We start from the raw sequence: 22,299 nt of genomic DNA, 5'->3' as shown, positions 1-22,299 counted from the left end.
ACTGCTAGCCTGTCTGCTAGCTTCTGACTCAGTAAGTTTGGCGTGGGGCCTGAGAATTTGCATTTCCCACAAGCTCCTAGGTGATGCTGGTGCTGCTGGTCTGGTGACCACACTTTGAGAACCACCAGTACAGAGAAACCATAATGCCTTTGTTATTCAAAAATGTGGTTTGTGGAGCAGCAGCAGACCTTGGAGCCTGTAAGAGATGCGTAATCCCTCATCCCAGGCTTGACCAATTTTACCAGGAATGTACATTAAAGGTAGAACAGGAGACTGCCCTGAGTAATGTCTCCCTGTGAATCTATTAAACTGGCCTGTTTGTTTCCTTCTTAGAACTTGTCTTGGTTCTTTTTTTTTTTTCCCTCTTGACTCAAGAATGCAGGGCATTTTTTTTTTTCTTTCTGTTAATCATTCTCCATCTAGGAGCAAATACAATGTCTTGCACACAATAGGCACTTAAATATTTATGGAATTAACAATCCTATAAAAGGAGAGAAGGCTGGGGACAGTGATTAGGTATATTATTCTTTGGCTTTAGAAATTTGAATAAAAATATGTTTGGAGATGAGTTGAATACTGGGATTCAGAACCTGATTACATGGTTCCTGCTGCCTCGAAGGTGGAATGGTCCTTCCTGTAAACTTCACCTGTGCCCAAGGGGTGTGGGCGACTCACGTTGAGAGAATTGCCTTATTGGGAAGCTTGTCAGATTCTTCTTCCTGGCAAGGTGGGGCTACATTCTCTTTGTTTTAGAGGAGTGGAAATGCTCTACCTGTTTGTGACTTCACACAGCACCTAGGAGGTGTTCCTGGGATGTCCTTCCTTCAGGACTGCAAGTGCCTCTGAAGCGTCAGTGACTATGCAGGCTTCCGTGCACTCTGCTGCCAGTTGGCATTCCAAAGGCATCACATTTGAATTGACTCAGTTCTAAATCACCAGAGGCCCAGTTACGCAATGGAAATTTGGTTTCCAAAGAGATTTACTGATGTTACAATGCCTGGCTAAAATACATATATATTTCACATAAAAAAATACTCTCTTCACTCTTGGATCGGTTTCATTTTTTACTGTGTTTCTAATAATGGAAAATAGTTTCTCCATATTTGTTTTGGGTAAAGACAGTAAACCTGTTTTCCCTCCTCTGTTGAGATTTAGTGTTGTGTGAATTAACTGTTGGCTTTAACTGTGTATCTCCATGTGCACAAACAACTTGTATGTAGACAGAAAGATGAAGTAATTCAGTGGTTACTTTCAGAGGAGGGCAAAAATAATAAAAAAGCAGAAATGAACAATTTCATAATATTCTTTGCCGTCTACTTCATTGCCCATTTTCTCACTCAGTTCCCTTTTCCTCATGCCAGGCTTTCAAAAAAATTGAGACTGTGGGAGAGTGAAGTGTATATTCTGTGTTTTATTGGAAGGATTTAAATGGTATTGACCAAATTAATGAGCTTGATTATAGTAAGTCAGTTGTTGCCTAGGGGTGGAAGCAGTGTGGAGTGACAGCTGACTGAAATGACATCCTTTCTTTGTTAACCTCACTGTCCTGAAGATGTACTGCAATGTTTTGTAGTTGAAGGGTGCATACTTTTAAGAGCGTGTAATTTGTTGGTTGTTTGTTTTCGATTTCAGGCTACTTTTCTGTTAAGTCTAAAAGGGGTTGATGGGGGGAGATTTGTACCACGTAATCACAAACACATAGTGAGTGAATGCTTCATAGGCAAGGCTTGTCTATGATTATGAGGAAAGTAACTACTTAATCTCTGAAAAATGTATCAGGAAGTGAGAAAGTGTAGGTGAGATTTGCTCCAATTCACTCAATGAACTTGGCAGCTTTGGAAATAGGCCATTACTCCAGACTCCTTCATGGTTTAATGGGAATACCTTTGCTGTGAAGCTTCTGATAAAAATTGCTTGATGCAGCTCTAACTATTAGAAGATAAATAATTCTGCCCCAGTGCTTTTTGCTCTGGCAACCATAGTTTAGCCACTCATCTGGGGAAACACCTTTGCTCTGGTTTTTTGGGTAAGTGTGAAAACCTCCTGACCAGGCTATGTTCTACTGGCTATCAGTGAGCATAAAAGTCTTGTTGGCCAGTGATGGTGTAGCTTCAAGAATGGAGTACTGTACTGGAGCAAGGGCTGGAGGTTATGCAGGGGAAATAGAAAATGAAAATAAAGGGAACCTTATGGAATTACAAACCAGGAAGATCAGCACACTAGTTACAAGGGGCATTAGGAGAGGAATTGAAACAAGGGCTAAAAACTCAGATGCTGATAGTGTTTAGCAGAAAAATTATGGTAAAGTCAACATTATTTGAGATTGTGCTACCTTGATACATGAACTCATTCATCACCATGGTGATCCTCCAAGACACAGAGCACAGACATTCTTCCCATTAAGTAGGTGAGGAAGCTCAGGCTCACTTAGGGCTGGGTATAAGCAAGAACTAGAACTTTGATTCTGAATTTTCTTTGAAAGCTTCTCAGGGATCTCTTCTAGTGTGTGCTGGTTATGAGTAGTTGTCAGCATTTATGAGCATCTCACAAACATTGCCAAGAAAACACTCGGTCTAGGAGGACAGTTGTGATGTGTAACATTTGTCCATCTCTCCCTGCCCTTTCAAAACAGGACAATAGACTGACTTCCTAGTTTAGGTCTTAGCTACCTTTTATCTAAAATCATCAGTATGCAGTTTTCATTGTGAAGTGAAACAGGCCTGATTGCTTCATGCAAGTACTCTGCAATTTAACTTCTCTGTGAATTTGTCTTCTGTACCTGTTGACATCTTTTTAATTCTCTGGTGTCCGGCAACCATAGTGACTTAAAATATATTTCTTTTATTAATAAATTAGTTACCATCACTTTTTCTTCAATTTTCAAAATATTCTATAAGTGATAATTTGGGGAAAAGATCAAATCTGTTAGAGATGAAATTAATCTGTAATCAGGTTGAGAGCAAAGTAGACAATATTCCATTCATGTGTTTGAAGGATGTGTCTTTGTTTGCTAAAAGAAATTAATGTTTTTGAAGCTTCTCTAAAACGGTTTGCTGTCTGGATAGCGTGTTGTGTTACACACGTATTTTTTGCTCTGGTTATTAGTAACTGGGCAGATGCTTGTAGGGCTAAACCTATAGAGCTTTGACCACATTGGAAAAATGAGAATAAGAACAAATAGCAACAAACCTTTAGCACCTGCTGATTGGCTCAGATACAGTCTGCCCAGTCTGCCTGTAACATTCACCCCAGCTCATCCTGCAGGCATCTGGTCATCCTCCTTCAGTCAGCCTTCAAGGTAAAGGCTGGTTCCCAAAGGTCCTTAATTTCTCCATTCACAACCTATCAAAAGATTTATCTTAAATCAACTGATGTTTTCAGCACCTCTAGGGATAATAAGATCTGGACGTTTACCTCCTTCTGACTAAAGCAGTATTTTACAATTGAATTGACAGTTTTATTTGATTGGATTCTCTAAGCAATTCAGTCTGAATCTAACCTGGTTATAGAGCTTATGGGTCTGGTTCTGTGAGGGAGATATAAGAGGACCCATCCAGCTGGTTGTGACTCCCAGGTAAGAAATGTTCTGAGGTAATGCAATGTGTGTATGTGTACTTGTGCTCTCCACCTGTGAGTCTTTATGTGGCAGTTATAAATAGGTACATAGATGTTGTTTTAGTCATGGACACGTTACATAAACATAAAAAGCATAATACCAAATACCTAGTTGTCATTAAGTAAATATTCTTCCCTTGAACATTTACACACCTTCCCACACCTTCTAGGAGCCTAATATAGCACAGCTTCAGAAAGAAATAGTTACCAGATTATGTCTTTAAGTGACTCATTAATTTGCTCACTTTTGAGGATAAAGTTTAAAGAAGTTTCTTCAAGTAGGAGCAATTTGCTGATTGTAAGGTTATTAGGAAAAATATTTCACTGTATTAGACGTCTCAAGCGTTTGCGTCTCAAACATTTTTGTAGATTGTACTGCACATAGCATCAACTCAGTCTTACGTTTTACACAGACTGTTAGGAGGAAGGAAAGGGAGTTACATGACTGGGAAATACTCACCATGAGTCATTTGTAATTACAGTAATGATATAGATGTGCTCTTCTGTATGATAATATTGGTGATGGGGGTAGAGTTTGCATATTCTCTCTTATGTGTCCCAAATTCCATTGCATAGTATGGAGTATCCTAAACTGACATGATTGTAAGTATCTTTGGGGTACTTATTACATATGTGAGCTTCCCCACAGACAATAGAATTGGAATTTCCAAAGGTAGGACCTGGGGATATGTGTTTTTTAAATAAGAACCTTAGATTATTCTTCTGATTGTGTAAGTTTGGGAACTTCTACCTTGATGGATACTGTAAGAAGCTCATAGGCTCTCTTTAATTACAGCCAACATTTTCGTCATATTTTAATTTTTTTACTTTATTTTTTCCTCCCTTTTTTTTTAGTTTCATTGAGAAATAATTGACATACATCACTGTAATTTTTTTCAAGTACATCTATCTTAGTTTGGTCTGTAAGGTTGGTAGGGCCAGAATTGCTACCTTCAGGGCTTCCCTGGTGGCGCTGTGGTTGAGAGTCCACCTGCCGATGCAGGGGACATGGGTTCGTGCCCCGGTCTGGGAAGATCCCACATGCCACAGAGCGGCTGGGCCCATGAGCCATGGCTGCTGAGCCTGTGCGTCCGGAGCCTGTGCTCTGCAAAGGGAGAGGCCACAACAGTGAGAGGCCCACGCACTGCAAAAAAAAAAAAAAAAAAAAAAAAGAATTGCTACCTTCATTTTACAGATATGATGCTGGCAACTTAACAAAGCCAACAATTTTTAAAGTGTTCGTTGACAACAGCAGCAATTAAAGATTTTGGAGTAGGAATTCCCTGGCAGTCCAGTGGTTAGGACTCTGCGCTTCCACTTCAGGGGACACGGGTTTGACTTCTGGTCAGGGAACTAAGATCCCTCAAGCCACGGTATGCCCCCCAAAAAAGATGGAGAACAACAAAAAGATTTTGGGGTGATGAGGGCTGGTTAACTGCTTCCCCATAACTGCAAGGCCAAAATGTAATGAAAGTCATGATTGTCTTCAACATACATGGGCACTTGCTAGACGTTTGTTAGAGAATTAGGCACAAAATGGGTATGAAAGTCTGATGAAGCTCCAGTACCACTATCTGGCACTGTCTTTTGAGGCTCTGTAACCACACTTCATAAGAAAGAGATACTTGAGGCACATACAGCAAGATTCAGAGGTTAGATTTTGTGCCCTCTGAAACTATTGCTGCTGTCCCTAAGGAACTTAGGGTAAAGGCCCCAATGGATTCTTACACCCTATTAAGGCAGAGGTGGAAAGTATCTCTAAAATATTTTAGCCAATCTACATAGGTCTTGAATGCTATTAATTTTACCAATGATGGTGTCCAGTTCTAATATTCTTCTTGCAAACTTTCAAGTCACTAGAAAAGCCTTTTATAATTTTCAAAATATGCTGTTTTTTGCCTGGACTACTTTTATCCTGTGCTACTGGGTAAGTCCTGTTTATTCCTTAAAACGTCAATTCAAGCACCATCTGTGTTTTGAAGTATTTTCTGGTCCTGTAGGACCTTGCTGCTCAGAGTCTGGTCCATGGACCAGCGTCATCAGCATCACTTGGGAGCTTGTTAGAAGTGCAGATTCCAAGTCCCGCTCAAGACTTACTGACCGAGAGTCTTCATTTTAACAAGATTCCTGGTGCGTTGGAAGCACAATAAAGTTTCAGAAACACTATTCTAGAAGTTAGGTGCTCCTCAGCTGTGCCTCCTAATATAGCATAAAACTATGATGATGGCTCTATTAAAGCACTTACCACATTGAATTGCATAATTAATTTTTGCCTATTCTTCCAGGTTAGTCATCAGATCTTACTCATTTCTTCACTGCTATCACTTGGCACTTATTGAATGTTTAATTCATGTTGAGTGAGTGAATAAACAAACTTGCCCGTGGCAAAATTAGTTTTTCAGATCTACATGTAGATTTCTTAGATTTCATCTGACTTATGTGTTCTCACACATCCAAAGTCAGAATGAATAGAAGACAGGGTATTAACCAGCTTTCCAGGGCTATAGTTGAGGAAGAAGTGGGTGTTGGACATAGGAGCCAGACAGTAGTGGCATGATGGAAAATTCATGAGGGAAGGATTTAGTCTCTAATATGTGAATGGTCAAAGAGAGAGGGCAGAGTCACCTAAGGGGACCATGTGTGCCAGGGATTCTGAATACTTTTTTATGTCCCAACACACCCAAGAGATTAGACATATTTCCAGCTGTAAGAATGGCTAACTATACCAGATTTTCATTGGGACTTCTCCCTCAACTATATAATTCTTCTATAGCCCACACCCCATTTTTCTTTTTAGACTCGCTGAGACAAATGGTAGGATCAATGTCTGGTGTTCTGAGTGGGACAGGAGGGCATTGAGAGATAGTAGGTACCAAGAATACATCCTGAATTTAAAATCAAGTGTTTTAAATGGGTGGATAGATTCAGATATCTAACCTGGAAGGTTAGATTAGGAAATCAGCATAGGGTAGAAAGAGTGGTAACAAAAGATCTTATCAAAATGAGGACTGGTCCAAATCCAGGGCTCCAGGCACTTAACACCTGGGCAGTACTTATTCTACATCTTTCTTTCTCAACCACGTCTCTTTTGGGGTTAACTATAGACCTAGTAGTGGCTAACGGTAGAGAGAGAGTTTGGGATTAGGGTTACCATAATAGTGCAAAACAGTTTCAGTACCTACCCAGAATCCAGTGGATAGAGGTAGAATAATGTCCAATCTGTAATTAAAAAGAAAATATTTTTCTCCCTGTACTTTGGTTGGTCCTGAGGGGCAGTTATCACAAATTTGGGGTGGGGTGGGGGGCAACATTTAGAGTGGGGAAGGAGTATCAAAGCTAGTCAAGGCTTTTGGCCTAAGGCAGGAGATTGACAATAAATTGCCTAGGGAAGCTAGCAGGTGAGGTACACACTGAAACTGGGGTAGAGTAGACAGTGATGTCCTGAAGAGCAAATGCCTCGTTTGAAGGGTCAGCTCCAATTGGTGGTTTCATGTGGGAATCTGGCATCTGTCTTCTGGGTATTTTGGGTCCTTTTGTGTTCCTTTAAAAATCACGAAGACTTGGATAGAAACCAAAGAAAGGGAAACAAGAAGGGAGTTATTTAGGGCTTGTCATAGTTGAAATGAAATAAATCATTTTACTCTAACTCACTGAAATCAAAAGCAAACAAGCATAAATGAAACTAAATGAAAGAAATGACTGCCCAAACTTCAGCCTCTCCCTCAGAGTCTCCATGGATGTCATCGATCACCTACTAAGTTATTCAGCTAAGAAATCTGGCAGTCTTTTTTGACTCTTTTTCTCCCTCAGCCTTTATATTTTATGACTATTCAGGGCCAATAGATTTTACCCCCATGAACACCCACATCTTTCTCCATCTTTATGGCCACTGTCTTACATTAGGTTCTCTTGTATTTTGCCTGGATTATTCCAAAGGTTTCCTTTTTGGTATTTCTAACTGATTTCATGAGGAAACAACACAAACAGACTCTACACATTTTCTTCCAGAATTAGGTCTGTGGCTAGGGCCTGTGTCTGAATCCACAGGTAGGGGTGAGCAGATCCTCACCTGGGGTGGACAAGGCAAGAGACCAGAATGTTTTCAGCAGTGGGCAGGTCTGCTGGAGTAATTTCCAATTCCAGAATTAGAACAAAGAAGGACACAGGTCAGTGCAATCTAGGAACTCTCTTCTTCCCCTTCTGATTGCCATGGGTTAACGCTGACAATATATCCATACAGTTATGAAAGTAAGGTCACAAATTAGGCAAGTTTCTGAAAAATGTACAATAATGAGATGAAATGGATCAGGTGATGATTGTTTTGCACCCTTTGTCTCACCAGCCCCAGCGGCCTATTAGAAAGTTAAATGCCCATTTGTTAGGTGGCTTTGAGGTCCATAACTAACTTTAGGTAAAACACGAGACTGGAGAGAAAGTGATCTTCTCAAGGTTAAGCCATCCTCTGGCTTGGAAGGTTAACTTGGGAAGTACCTTCTGGAGGCCTACATCTTCCAGGTCTGATTTAGAGAAATCCCAGCAGGACCACAGTCACAGACACTAATTTTCCTAATGCTAACTTGAAGGGGAATGAATGATTACAAAACTATTAACTAGAGTCTATCAAAGAATTAAAAAAAAAAAAGAACTCCGATTGGGAAATGTCTATTAACTTGTTTTTAACCAGAAAGCCCTATAGTTACACTGCTAACTTACTAGCTATGAGATCTCAGAGAAGCTACTTATTCATCATAACTCTTACTCCCCTCATTTATACAATGGGGAAAGTAACATCACCTACCCCAAATTTTGTGGTAAAAATTAATAAGAACATACATAAATACCTTAGCAAAATAGCTAGCATATAATAGGCAATTGATTAATTATAACATCATTATACTTATTCCTCAATGAAAGTTTATCCCCACCTCTGCCTGTATTGATATAAAATCATTTTAAACATACAGGCATTCCTTGATATGCACAGGGGATTGGTTTCCAATACCAAGAACCAAAATTTTCAGATGCTCATTTTTTTATATAAAGTGGCTGAAAGCCTTTGTATCACTCACCTTTTTCAGCCAGAAAATTTCCCTCCCACAGGTAACCAATGTTACCAGCTTCTTGAATACTCTACTATAGAAAATTGATGCACCTGCAAGCAAATGCAAAAAGGCATTTTTTCCCCAATTGCTTTAAAAAGTGTTTTAAATCTAAATTTCCCATCTATACTGATACAAAGAATTATTATTGTTTTCTATAAGGACCTGAGGTCCTGTCACTTTGATACATGTATGTTTATTGTAATTTTTCTAAGATCATATCTAAAATTTATCTTACATCTAGGCTGCAGCACTGTGAGACATATTTTGTGGCTCTAGTATTTGTGCCAAACATTACCTTGTTGTATATTGAATTTCTATGGCAGTTCAATATGGTTAGGCCCAGATGACAAAGAACTTTCTGTGCTTAATTAAATTGACTGGTACATGTGCACCCTGATGCAAATATATTTTCCTTAAAAAGAAATGTTCTGCCCTTTGCAAGACGTAGGAAGTCTGAAATTAGCTCTGTTTTTTAAATGAGTTTCAAAATGTGGTCCCTGAAATAAGGCAGCAAAATACCATGGTGGAATTGTAGTTCTGAAAAAAATGTTTTTAGGACATCCGTCTTCTTTATTCACTCTTTCCAGACCAAATATAATATTTCCAAACTATAAAGAGGTATTGACTACTGAGAAGTGAATGGCAAACTCTACCCAGGACTTACAAAAAAAAAGTCTTAGGAGAGTGGGAAAGCCTAATTGTTCCTTTTAATACACTACTCACAGGGCCACAATCACCCTTCAAGCAGACTATGCTATAGGAATATGAAGTCTTGGAAACTGTAGTGAATTCTATAGGTGCTCCATCTAGACCCCATTGCCAGCTGACGCACTCCCCATTCCCACCCTGGGTACTTTAAGTGCTTCAGCTAAGGCTTGCTGTTACCTGGTTTTCTGGAGAAATGCCCTCAGTCAAATAGGAGCCATGTCATGGGAGGTTATAGGCCCAGTACTAAGGAGCAGTCCTTAGCCAATGATGGACTGACACAGGGATTCTTTAAGCCAGTTCCCTTGCCCAAAGGTGGAATAACTCTGTGAACCACTTAGCCTTCAGCACTTGTTGTGGGATCAGGCTGAAACTAGACTCCAGCTGAGACCTCATCACTGTTTAAATGTGGAGAGGAACTACTGGAGAGCAGGGGTTGGGGGGGGGGAGTGAACAGATGTTAGAGACCTCACTTAGAATGGGATGGTTCTGAAACCAATGTGGCAAAGATCTGCAGAGAAAAAGTGAAAGGACTGCTCCTTGCCCATTCTTCTTCTATCTCAACCTTCCTGATTCTGTTGCAGTGAGCCAGTTTTCAAATTGATTCTAGCAGAGCCTGCTGCATCAGTGATATGGGGCACTGTCCACAGAATTGCTGAAATTGCTCCTTGCACCGTTAAACTTCTGATTATTTTTCCTGTACTCAAGGTCAGTGATAGAGCTAAAATACTGTTTTTTCTCTTCCTTTCACTTTTATCTAAAATTCGGTAAGAAGAATTGAAAGAAGGGGTCACCAGCAGCAGTAGGAAGACAAGGGACACCTGTTTTCTTCCTATTCTTTCTTTTAAGGTCCTCACTTCCTATTCACAAGCAGACTAGGTCCCTGTGTTTTAGTCGTGCTATTTATATGCTTTATTTTTTAAAGCAATAACTTCCAGAACCGTGGGAAGGAAGTACAGGTAAACAAGCTTTAAGCGACTAGGTGAAATTCACATAATTTGGCACAGCTTTAGGAACAGCCTGTTTCCTGACTCCCCACATACGTACTCAACTCTAGACCCTAAAAGAGGGTGGGTAAATATTTTTAGCATTTAGTAGAACCTAAACAGAAAAAAGGACATTCAGTATGACAGAGTAATCTATCAGTTGAAAATAAAGTCATACGATCATCTTCACTTGAAACACCCAGAAATGCTTCATAAAATACAACAATCATTCATTAAAATGCATGGCTGGGACTTCCCTGATGGCTCAGTGGTTAAGAATCTGCCTGCCAATGCAGGGGACATGGGTTCAAGCCCTCGTCCAGGAAGATCCCACATGCTGCGGAGCGGCTAGGCCGGTGAGCCATGGCCGCTGAGCCTGCGCGTCTGGAGCCTGTGCTCTGCAACAGGAGAGGCCACAACAGTGAGAGGCCCGCGTACTGCAAAAAAAAAAACAAAAAAAAAACAAAAAGAAACATACCTATGACACAAGGACAAAGAAATATTGAGAATTAAAGAATGCAATATATATATATGTGTGTGTCAGGCAAGTATTAAATAAAACAAGTGTCAGTTATAAATCTATAAAATTTTCAGACAAAATAACTCTAAGGCAAAAGTATTGTTAGGGATTAAAGTGGTTACTTCATAATGATGAGATATATATTTCAACAGAAAAATAAAACAATTCTAAACTTATAGGCATCCAATAACATAGAATTAAAATATATAAAACAAAAATCAACAAAATTGCAAGGAAAAAAAGACAAGATTTTCAGAAATGTCTCACAGATCTGATAACACCATGTAACAAAATTTAGAGAACATTTGAAGATTTGGAACATCTCATTTTTATAAATAATATAATATACTAAGCCTTAGATACAAAAAAACAGACAAAGAAAGTATGAGAGAGGAAAATTTATAGATCAGTCTCATTCATGAACATAGATTTAAAAATCCTGAACAAAATATTAGTAAATCAAATATAGGAATGTGTATGTTATATATTATGTACATGTATATATATGTTAACAGATACATATATTATATATAAATATAAAATAATAAATACTTAAACAAATGCATCTTGACCAAGTTAGATTTATCCCCAAGTACTAAAATAATTTAATATAATTAACACAATAGTAGATCAAAGGGAAAAAGAAGCTTATGATCATTTCAGTACATGCAGGAGAAAAAAGTGTTATCCTTCAATAACCATTTCTGAGAAAAGAAAACTCATGGCAGACTAAAAGGAGAAGTCTTAACCATGAAAGGGATAAGACTTATCCATTAAAGGGAACCTATTAAAAATCTACTACAAACATTATTATCCCTGGTGACACATTAGAAGCATTCCCCTGAAAATTAGGAATAAGGTAACAGTGTTTGACAATAATATATGATTTCATCTATGTACCATAGGTTTTAGCTTGTGCCCAAGGAAGGAAAAGAAATAAGATGCATAAGGACTGAAAAGAAACAAAACAGTAATTTGCATAACATATGATTGTCCAGATAAAAAACTCAAGAGTATCTTTAAAAATATAATTGCTGGATTGATACGAGAAAATCACTTCCATGACTATATACCAACAAGGTGCACTTATAAAATAACTGGTTTGAGTTGATCATTTTCACTTCATGGAGCTGTAGTGAAGCAACCCTTACTGCAGATCAAGGGAATTCTTTTTACTACCTGAACGCAAAAGCAGGTTCTGTTAATAGGGAAGTGGACTAGTCATTGTATTGGGCAGACAAGAGACAGTGTCTCCTTTACTTTTCAGAAATTATCTGTGTAGATGACCAAGTTTTTTGTGTTCTTTGTGTGCTTGAAAAAGATGCTTAATCTCTAATTGTTGGTTGCAGATATTCTATGCACTCATAGAATGAACCATATATGTCCATTCTATCAAATTTCTAAATTGTCGTGTTCAGTCTCATGCAACGTTAACTTTTTGAGTGTTTGATCTATTCAGTTTCTAAGAATTAGAGCTTCTAATGCTAAAATACACCAGTAGGTTTGTGGTTTGTCAGTTAAGACTGTCTGCATTTACTATGTACTGTGTTACTGATATACTTGGATATATTCCTACCATCATTTTTTTCCATTATCATCATCCTTTTTTTGTTGCTTTATCCCTTTTTACTTTTTTGTTTCTGTTTTATCCTTCACATTTTGGGAACTTGCACAGTCCACTACTTCATGATTCTCTTAAATTTTTAGTATATATAGTTAACCAAAGTTTGAAGTTAATTAGTATCTTTACCCTTTTCCAAAATAATACAAAGATGTTAGAATGATAAACCCCATCTACTCTCCTATAGTCTATGTCATACTTATCTAGTACTTTATTTCCAACTTGTTTTTTTTAACCCTCTTCTTACAAATTAATAATTTTTACCATCAGTTTTTATTAAGACCTACTTATATTGTTTTTCAAATTCTAATTTTATTTCCTCACTGTTGCTTCTTGTAGATTATTTGTTTATTAGAGGTTCTATTTCCTTTTTTGCAGAAGTGTTCTTCCACTAATTCTTTTAGCCAGAGTCTGAAAGAGTAAGCTAGTTTTTCCCCCTTGTATCAGATGTTTCTGTTTTTCAACTTTTGACTGATTGTTTAGCTGGGAATAGAGTTTGAGATTGGCAGTTATTTTTCTCTTAGCACACTTTAGTAGTTATCTCTTTGACCTCTTGTTGATGTGAAATCTCTTGTACATCTAAATGTTGTTTCTCTTTTCTTTTTGTTTCCTTTAAGATTTCCTTTACTACAGTTTCTTTTAGTATTTGATATTTTACACATATTTATTTATACTTATTTTATTAATCCTGTTTCTTTTATATGAAAATTTATCAGCCATGATCTCTGAATATTTTTCCTTCACCATTATCTATATGCTTCCTTATGAAACTTGAGCTTGAGTTTCTCTTTCTCTTTTTCCTGTTTCTTTTTTATTTTTATTTTTTTTGCGGTACGCGGGCCTCTCACTGTTGTGGCCTCTCCCATTGCGGAGCACAGGCTCCAGACGTGCAGGCTCAGCGGCCATGGCTCATGGGCCCAGCCGCTCTGCGGCATGTGGGATCTTCCTGGACTGGGGCATGAACCCGTGTCCCCTGCATCGGCAGGCGGACTTTCAACCACGGCGCCACCAGGGAAGCCCTTGTTCCTGTTTCTTAATCTCTCATGTTTTACATCTTGTTATCTTCTTCTGCTATATTTTTGATGATTTTATTACACGAATCTTCTAGTTTGCTATTTCTATCTTCAGCTGGAAGTCTGCTATTTTACCTGTCCTAAGTTAAACTTTTGTGTGTGTGTGATACACATTATTCACAGAGCATAGTGTGTCAACCGTATAAAGCAATAATATAAAATGCATGTACTCTCTACTTAGGTAACAGAATATTACTAATACCTTAGATTCATGTGTGTCCCTTGCCAATCATCTACCAACCATCAGGTAACTGTTGTTCTGACTTTTTGTTAAGTATTTGTGTTAGTTCCAGAGAAGCAGAATTAATAGAATGTATATGTGTAAATATAGATAGAAGAATTGGCTTATGTGATTATGGAGGCCGACAAGTCCAAAATCTGTAGCATAGGCCAGCAGGCCAGAGACCCAAAGAATAACCTGTGTTGCAGTTCAAGTCTGAATGCTGTCAGGATGGAAACCCAAGGAAGAGTTGCTGTTTAAATCCAAAGTGAGTCTGCTAGCAGAATTCCTTCTTGCTCAGCAGAGGTCAGTCTTTTGTTTTATTTAGGCTTTCAACAGATTAAATGAGGCTTAACCACGTTATTGAGGGTATTCTGCTTCATTCAAAGTCTCTTTAAAGTCTGATTTAAAAGTTACTTATCCAAAAATATTCTCATGGAATCATTCAGAATAATGTTTGATTAAATATCTGGGCACTTAATGAAGTTGACACATAAAACTATGCATCACACATCTACCCCTTGTCAACTTGGCATCCATACACATCTCCTTAAACTATACTTAATCTCCAAATAAAGACAATAACAAGTTTATAATTACACCTAACATGATACAACCATTTTGTATACAACTGAAAATGCACTAACACTTTCCCCATAAGAGGATACAAAATTCCTGTGTGATATTTACCCTTTTCCTTCACACCCTGTAACTTAAATACTATGATGTAAAGTTTACAATACTAAATGACATGATATAAAGTCAATATATTTTATGTTACATGATAAAGGAATAAAAGATAGAGGAAAACAAAGATATTTGAGACATATACACACAGATACAAACATATTTATAACAAAATAAGGAAGTAGCTGGTATTTAGAACTACCTTCTTTCACTACCCAATCCATATTCCCATTCCCCTCAGTAAACACCTCAGTTGGTCATGGATCTTAACGTGGTGGGATGACTTCAACCTTCATTCCTAAAGGATCTGTCTGGATTAGGATGTCATATTTTTCCATTGACTTTAATCACAGTATCTTCTGTATTCCAGACATACTCTTCCTTATCTGCACTGTACAGTATCAATCCAAGTTTTCCTTGGTAATCAGGATTAACCATTTCAGCCAGCACAGTAATTCTCTTCTTTGCCTGTTGGTTTAGGAATGAGGAATCCAAAGTGGCTGCTTGGGAGTCTTAACTTCCAGTTTAATGTAATCATTGTGTTTTCCTGGTGGGAGCATTCTTCCTTTGGAAGTAAGATCTCTAGGCCAGCAGAACATAAAGTTGTGGGGGACAGGTAGCAAAAACTTTGTCATTGGGTCACTAGAGGTATTAGTGAGTGATACCCCTCCCATTTCCACCCCTTGATTCCTGGACCCATGAATTCTTGCTGTGGGAGAAACAGAGCCATATATTGGATGCTGATGCAGAACATATATGATTTCCTGGAGAACCTTGCCACAGCTCTGAAAGGAACTCTCACCTAGCTGTCACTGTAACTAAGTCTTCAAAAGGCTGTTGCAGTACTGCATAGCAATCAGAGAAGAAAAAGAAATAAAAGGAATCCAAATTGGAAAGGAAGAAGTAAAATTGTTGCTGTTTGCAGATGACATGATACTATACACAGAAAATCCTAAAGACACCAACAGAAAACTACTAGAGCTCATCAATGAATTTGGTAAAGTTGTAGGATACAAAATTAATATACAGAAATCTGTTGCATTTCTATACACTAACAATGAACTATCAGAAAGAAAAATTAAGGAAACAGTCCCATTTATCATCACATAAAAAAGAATAAAATTCCTAAGAATAAACCTACCTAAGGTGGTAAACGACCTACACTTGGAAAACTATAAGACACTGATGAAAGAAATTGAAAATGACACAAACAGATGGAAAAATATATGGTGTGTTTGCATTGGAAGAATTAATATTGTTAAAATTATCATACCACCCAAGGCAATCTACAGATTCAATGTAATCCTTATCAAAATACCAATGGCATTTTTCACAGTACAAATAATTTTAAAATTTGATTGACAAAAGACCCTGAATAGCCAAAACAATCTTGAGAAAGAACAGAGCTGGAGTAGTCATGCTCCATGACTTCAGACTATACTACAAAACTACAGTAATTAAAACAGTATATTACTGGCACAAAAACAGACACATAGATCAGTGGAACGGAATAGAGAGCCCAGAAATGAATCCACACATGTCTGGTCAATTAATCTATGACAAAGGAGGTAAAAATATACAATGGAGGAAAGACAGTCTCTTCAATAAGTAGTGCTAGGAAAACTGGACAGCTACATGTAAAAAAATGAAATTACAACATTCTCTAACACCATATACAAAAATAACTCAAAATGGATTAAAGACCTAAATGTAGGACTGCATACTATAAAACTCCTAGAGGAAAACATAGGCAGAACATACTTTGACATAAATTGCAGCAATGTTGTTTTGGATCTGCTTCCTAAAGCAAAGAAAATAAAAGCAAAAATAAATAAATGGGACCTAATTAAACTTGAAAGCTTTTGTACAGCAAAGGAAACCATTGACAAAATGAAAAGGCAACCTAATGAATGAGAGAAGATATTTGCAAGTGGTATGACTGATAAGGGGTTAATACCCAACATATATAAACAGCTCATGTAACTCAACATCAAAATAATAAACAACCTGATTAAAAAATGGGCAGAAGAACTGAATAGACATTTTTCCAAAGATGAACTGCACATGGCCAACAGGCACATGAAAAGATGCTCAACATCGCTAAACATCAGGGAAATGCAAGTCAAAACTACAATGAGATATCACCTCACATCTGTCAGAATGGCTATCATCAAAGAGAATACAAATAACAAAAGTTGGTGAGGATGAGGAGAAAAGGGAATACTGATGGTGGGAACGTAAATTGGTGCAGCCACTGTGGAAAACAGTATGGAGGTTTCTCAAAAAACTAAAAATCGAACTACCATATGACCCAGCAGTTCCATTCCTGGGCATATATCCAGAAACACCAAAAACACTAATTCGAAAAGACACATGCACACCAATGTTCAAAGCAGCATTATTTACAATTGCCAAGACATGGAAGCAGCCTAAGTGTCCATCAACAGATGAATGGATAAGGAAGACGTGATATGTATATACATATATACATAACAATGGGATACTACTCAGCCTAAAAAAAGAATGAAATTTTGCCATTTACAGCAACATGGATGGACTTGGAGGGCATTATGCTTAGTGAAACAAATCAGACAGAGAAGGACAAATACTGTATGGTATCACTTATATGTGGAATCTAAAAAATAGAACAAACTAGTTGTTACCAGCAGGGAGAGGGTAGTAGAGAGGGGGAAAAATAGAGGTTGGGGAAAAAAAAGGGTTGTTATGGGATTATATGAGATCATGTGTGTGAGACTATTGAAAACTGTAAAGCACTATAGAATTTAAAGAATCTTTCATTCAATTAAAAATAAAGGCCATTCCTCTATTCTGTCAAACCAGCTGATGAAGGATGGTGGGGAAAATGGTAAGTCTAGTGAATTCCATGAGGCTAGGCCCATTGCTGCATTTCATTTGCTATGAAGTCAGTTCTTAGAAGAATTGCTGTGTGGAATACCATGACAGTGGATAAGGCATTCTTTAAGTCCATGGATGGTAGTTTTGGCAAAAACATTACATGCAGGGAAGTTAAGTCCACATCCAGAGTGTCTGTTTTAGTAAGAACAAAATGCTGTCTCTTCCATAATGGAAGTGGCTTAATGTAATTAATCTGCCACCAGGTAGCTTGCTGATAACGCCAGGGAATGGTGCCATACCAGGGACTTAGTGTTGATTTCTGCTGCTGGCTGATTGAGTACTCAGTAGTAGCTGTGGTCAGGCCTCCTTTGGAAAGCATAAATCCACGTTGCTGAGTCCATGCATAACGTCCATTTCTGCCACCATGGACAGTACATCCATGAGCCCATTGGTGATGATAGTGGTGGCTAAAGAGACTGATTGATATCTACAGAACAGACCATCCTATCCACTTTGACTATTAAAATATTCTTCTGCTAAGGTCACCTTTTGGTGAGTATTAACATGGGACACAAATATGTTTAGGTTCTTTTTGCCCATTCATAGAGGTTTATCTTCAGACCTCTTTCTCAGATTTCCTTGTCATCAATTTTCCAGTCAGGTTCCATCCAAGTCCCTGACTATCCAGCCAAATCATTGGCCACAGCTCATGAACTGGTATGTAAGCACACATCTTGCCATTTCTCCTTCCAAGCCAAATGAATGACCAGGAACACTGCCTGCTGGGAGGATTTCCCTTCACCACTGTCCCTCAGGGATGTCCTAGAGAAAGGATGTAGTGCTGCAGCTGTCCATTTTTCAGTGGTGCCTGCATATTGGAGAGAGTAATCTGTAAACCAGGTCCCAATTTTCTTTTTCTCTGTCAGTTGATTGTAGCGAACTCCCAGTGAGGAAGTATGTGCAGCCTGGTGACACAAGGTAGTGCAGCAGGAGTAGGGACCATGGCATTTGGGCCACTTCATGTAATTTACTTGTGCCTCCAGGGCCTGCTTGGGCTTGACCTCATATATACCACTTCCATTTGATGATGGAGTGCTGCTGTGCACGCCCAACTTCATGGCTTGGCGAGTCAGATAATACCTAGTACGTGATAGACAGCTCAGGTCACATGGTAACTTCTTGGCCCATGGTTAAGTGTTCAGGCTCAACTGAACCCTAGTAGCAGGCCAAGAGCTGTTTCTTAAAAGGTGAGTGGTTATCCCAGAGGATGGCAGGGCTTTGCTCCAAAATCTGTTATGAGATTCACCTGTTAGAGGCCTGCCACAGGCTCCAACCAATATCCTTATCTGCCAGTGACACTTCAGTCACCATTGGATTTGCTGGATCATATGGTCCAAGTGGCAGAGCAGCTTGCATAGCAGTATGGATCTGTTGTAGAGCCTTCTGTTGTTCTGGACCCTGTTCAAAACTAGCCACTTATGAGTCACTTAGTAAGTGGGCCAGAGTAGCACACCCAGATGAGGAACGTATTGCCTCCAAAATCCAGAGACGTACTAGGCATTGTATCTCTCTCTCTTGTTATAAGAAGGGTCGGATGAAACAACTTACCCTTCACCTTAGAAGGGTTATCTCAACATGCACTATACCATTGGACCCTAGAAATTTCACTGAGCTAGAAGGACCTTGAATTTTTATCTCATTTATTTCTCACTCTCTGACATGCAAATTTCTTACCAATAAGTCTAGCGTAGTTGCTACTTCTTACTCACTAGGTCCAATCAGCATAATGTCATCAATGTAATGATGAGTGTGAGACTTGTGGAAAGGAAAGACAATCAAGATCTCTTTGAACAAAGTTATGACATAGGGCTGAAAAGTTGATATACCCCTGAGGTAGGGCAGTGAAGGTAAATCGCTGGCCTTTCCAGCTGAAAGCAAACTGCTCCTGGTGGTCTTTATTAGCAGAAATTGCGAAAAAAGCATTTGCCGTTTTATTAGCTGCCTAAGAGGCACCAAGGGATGTGCTAATTTCCCCAAGCGATGAAACCACTCCTGGTACAATGACTGAGACTGGAGTTACCATCTTGTTAGGCTTACAGTTATCTACTGTCGTTCGCCAAGATCCATCTCTCATCTGCACAGGGCACAAAGGTGAGTGAAATGGAGATGTGGTGAGAATCACCACCCCTGGATCTTTCAACTTTCTGATGGTGGCGCTAATCGTTACACCCCTCCAGGAGCATGGTATTGCTTTTAGTTTACTTTCTTTCCAGGTAGAGGCAGTTCTAGTAGCTTGCACTTGGCCTTTCCCACCAGGATAGCTCTCACTCTACAGGATGTAGGAATTTTTCCAGTTGCTAGGTATGTTTATTCTAATTATGCATTCCAGAACTGGGCAAATAACCAGAGGATGGGTTTGGGGACCCACTGGGTCCACTGTGAGATGGACTTAAGGTAAAACTCCATTGATCACCTGCCCTTCATAAGCCCCTACTCTGACAAGTGGACCACAGTGATGTTTTGCGTCTCCTGGAATTAGTGTAGTTCAGAGACAGTGTCTAGTAGTCCCCAAAAGGTCTTATTATTTGCTTTTCCCCAGTGCACAGTCACTATGGTAAAAGGCCATAGGTCCCTTTAGGAAAAGTTGGGAGAAAGATTAACAGTATACATTTTTGGAAGTGTACCAGGATCCTTCCTCAAAGGGAACCAGCCCCTGCTTCACTGAAGGCATCCGAGTCTGTAAACTGGCTCAAGTCCTGTTTGGATCTTAGGAAGCATAGAGCACCTGGCAGGGCTATGCTGTGGCCCAGGTACTAAACTTTTAATAGGGATATTATCAGAGGGAGTAGGATGTTTTGAATTTCTGCTTCTAAATCCACCGTTGCTTACCTTGACTGCTCAACAGTAAATAAAAAGAGTAATTTCGAGAGATGAAATGGTTATCCCCAGCTGACCCAACATCTGGGCATGGAGAGGAGAGAAGGCATTTTATTAGAATATGGTTAAGACAAGTCAAATAGAATTAAGAAATGAAGCCAAGCTCACCCAAGCATCCTCCTTCAGGTTAAAAAGATAGTATGATGGCAGTAGGTATCTGCCTCTTGAATCCTTCTGTTCCAGTACAAACTGGTGCATTTACCTATTTTTTGTTCAGCTGTCATTCTCAGGTCATCATGTTCTGTTCTTCTTTGGATCCTCATCACTCCTTTTTTGGATTTCCTGTTCCTGCTCCTTGTGTGCCATTAGTATTAGTTTCCTGTGGCAACTGCGACAAATCACCATAGCCTTGGTAGCTTAAAACAAAAGAAATGTATTCTCTTGCAGTTCTGGAGGCCAGAGCCCTGTGTTAGTTTCACTGAACCGAAGTCAAGATGTTGACAGGACCATGTTCTCTGTAGAGGCTCCAGGGGAGAATCTGTTCCTTACTTTTCCAGCTTCTGGTGGCTGCCAGCCTTCCTTGGCTTGTGGACACATCAGTCCAATATTCAAATCTTCAAATCTCCCAGCTCAGTGGTCTTCTCCTCCATGTGTCTCTGCATTTCCTTTTCCTCTGTGTCAAATTACCATCTCCCTCCCTCTTATAAGGATACATATGATTGTATTTGGGGTTCACCTGGGCAATCCAGGATAAAGCATATCAAGATTGTTAATCACATCTGCAAAAATGTTTTTTCCCAAATAGGTAATATTTTTAGGTTCCAGGGGTTAGGAAGTGAATATTCTTTTGTGAGGAGGGGCATTTTTTCATCCCACCACAGGATGTCTTCTTCTTTCTTCATTCTCTCTCTCCCTCTCTCTGTCTGTTTCTCTTTTTGTTGGATACATCTTCTAATAGCTTCAGAGAGTGAATGCATGGGAAAAATTATTTGAGACCCTACAATTTTTATTCTACCCTCATATTTGATTGTGCCTTTGTATGTAGAATGTTAGAATAGAAAACATAGCTCAGGAAATACATTAGTATGCCAGCAGTCTCTTTTCTTATTGCTCTTCAATTCCATTTCAGAAGAGGTTGAGCATTTAAGATATTAATTTATAAATCATCCTGAGTTTCCTGCAATAGTATGATTTTTTTTGGGAAACAAGTCCTTTAACTTGTGCTTGCATTCATTTAAAGCCTGTTGGAAATTTTTAATCAAAGTATTCAATGAATGAAGCACAAAAACTTGGTTTGAAATTGTTTAGTCAATTGCAAGGCAGTGGCCTTTATTCTGTAAAACCAAGTGAGCTATTGAACAAAGTAAATGATGAGAGCTCAAATGCTGTTTTAATTTTTTAAAACTATAATTTTGATTTGGATTGTCTTGATTTATAGGAAGACTCTTTTGATGGAGTTCCTAGTTAATTTGATAATTTATTTATTTTTTTACCAGAATGGGATATATTGAGAAGGATTTCAATTTTCTAGCATTTAAATTTCAGTCAGTTATGGAGAGAATTTAGATGATGAATTTTATTATGTAAAAATATTTGCCAAGTAAGGTGCTTTGAATGAAAATATTTGGTCTGAAATAATCATATGATGCAATAGGGAAAAATTAATATTACTCTGAAGTTACCAGGTACTTCAGCATCTGTAGGGAAAGTAGTTTTTCAATTAAAAATATGGCCTACAGGGCTTCCCTGGTGGCGAAGTGGTTGGGGGTCCGCCTGCCAATGCAGGGGATGCGGGTTTGTGCCCCGGTCCAGGAGGATCCCGCGTGCCACGGAGCGTCTGGGCCCGTGGGCCACGGCCGCTGGGCCTGTGCGTCTGGAGCCTGTGCTCCGCAGCGGGAGAGGCCACAACAGTGAGAGGCCCGTGTACCACAAAAAAAAAAAAATGTCCTACAGAGAAAAATCAACAAAAGGTGTCACCATTTTCCAATTTATTAACCCTTAAATGTAGAGTAATGAGGTCAATTTTATGAAAACAAA

The 22,299-nt window shown here is 38.8% G+C and overlaps 2 pseudogenes; both read right to left on the bottom strand.

Annotated features, from left to right (window-relative positions):
- Window positions 1-11,348: 11,348 nt before the first annotated feature.
- On the bottom strand, window positions 11,349-17,328 carry LOC149749534 (uncharacterized; annotated as a pseudogene).
- Window positions 17,329-17,353: 25 nt separating this feature from the next.
- LOC149749533 (uncharacterized) lies at window positions 17,354-19,921 on the bottom strand (annotated as a pseudogene).
- Between the last annotated feature and the right edge of the window lie 2,378 nt (window positions 19,922-22,299).

The sequence above is a fragment of the Delphinapterus leucas genome, chromosome 3 (genome assembly GCF_059928025.1).
Source record: "Delphinapterus leucas isolate spDelLeu-1000000601 "Yukka" chromosome 3, BTC_Dleu_Yukka2, whole genome shotgun sequence".
Lineage (NCBI taxonomy): Eukaryota > Metazoa > Chordata > Mammalia > Artiodactyla > Monodontidae > Delphinapterus > Delphinapterus leucas.
The sequence above is the reverse complement of the archived record's forward strand: the minus strand, read 5'-3'. Positions and strand labels throughout refer to the sequence as shown.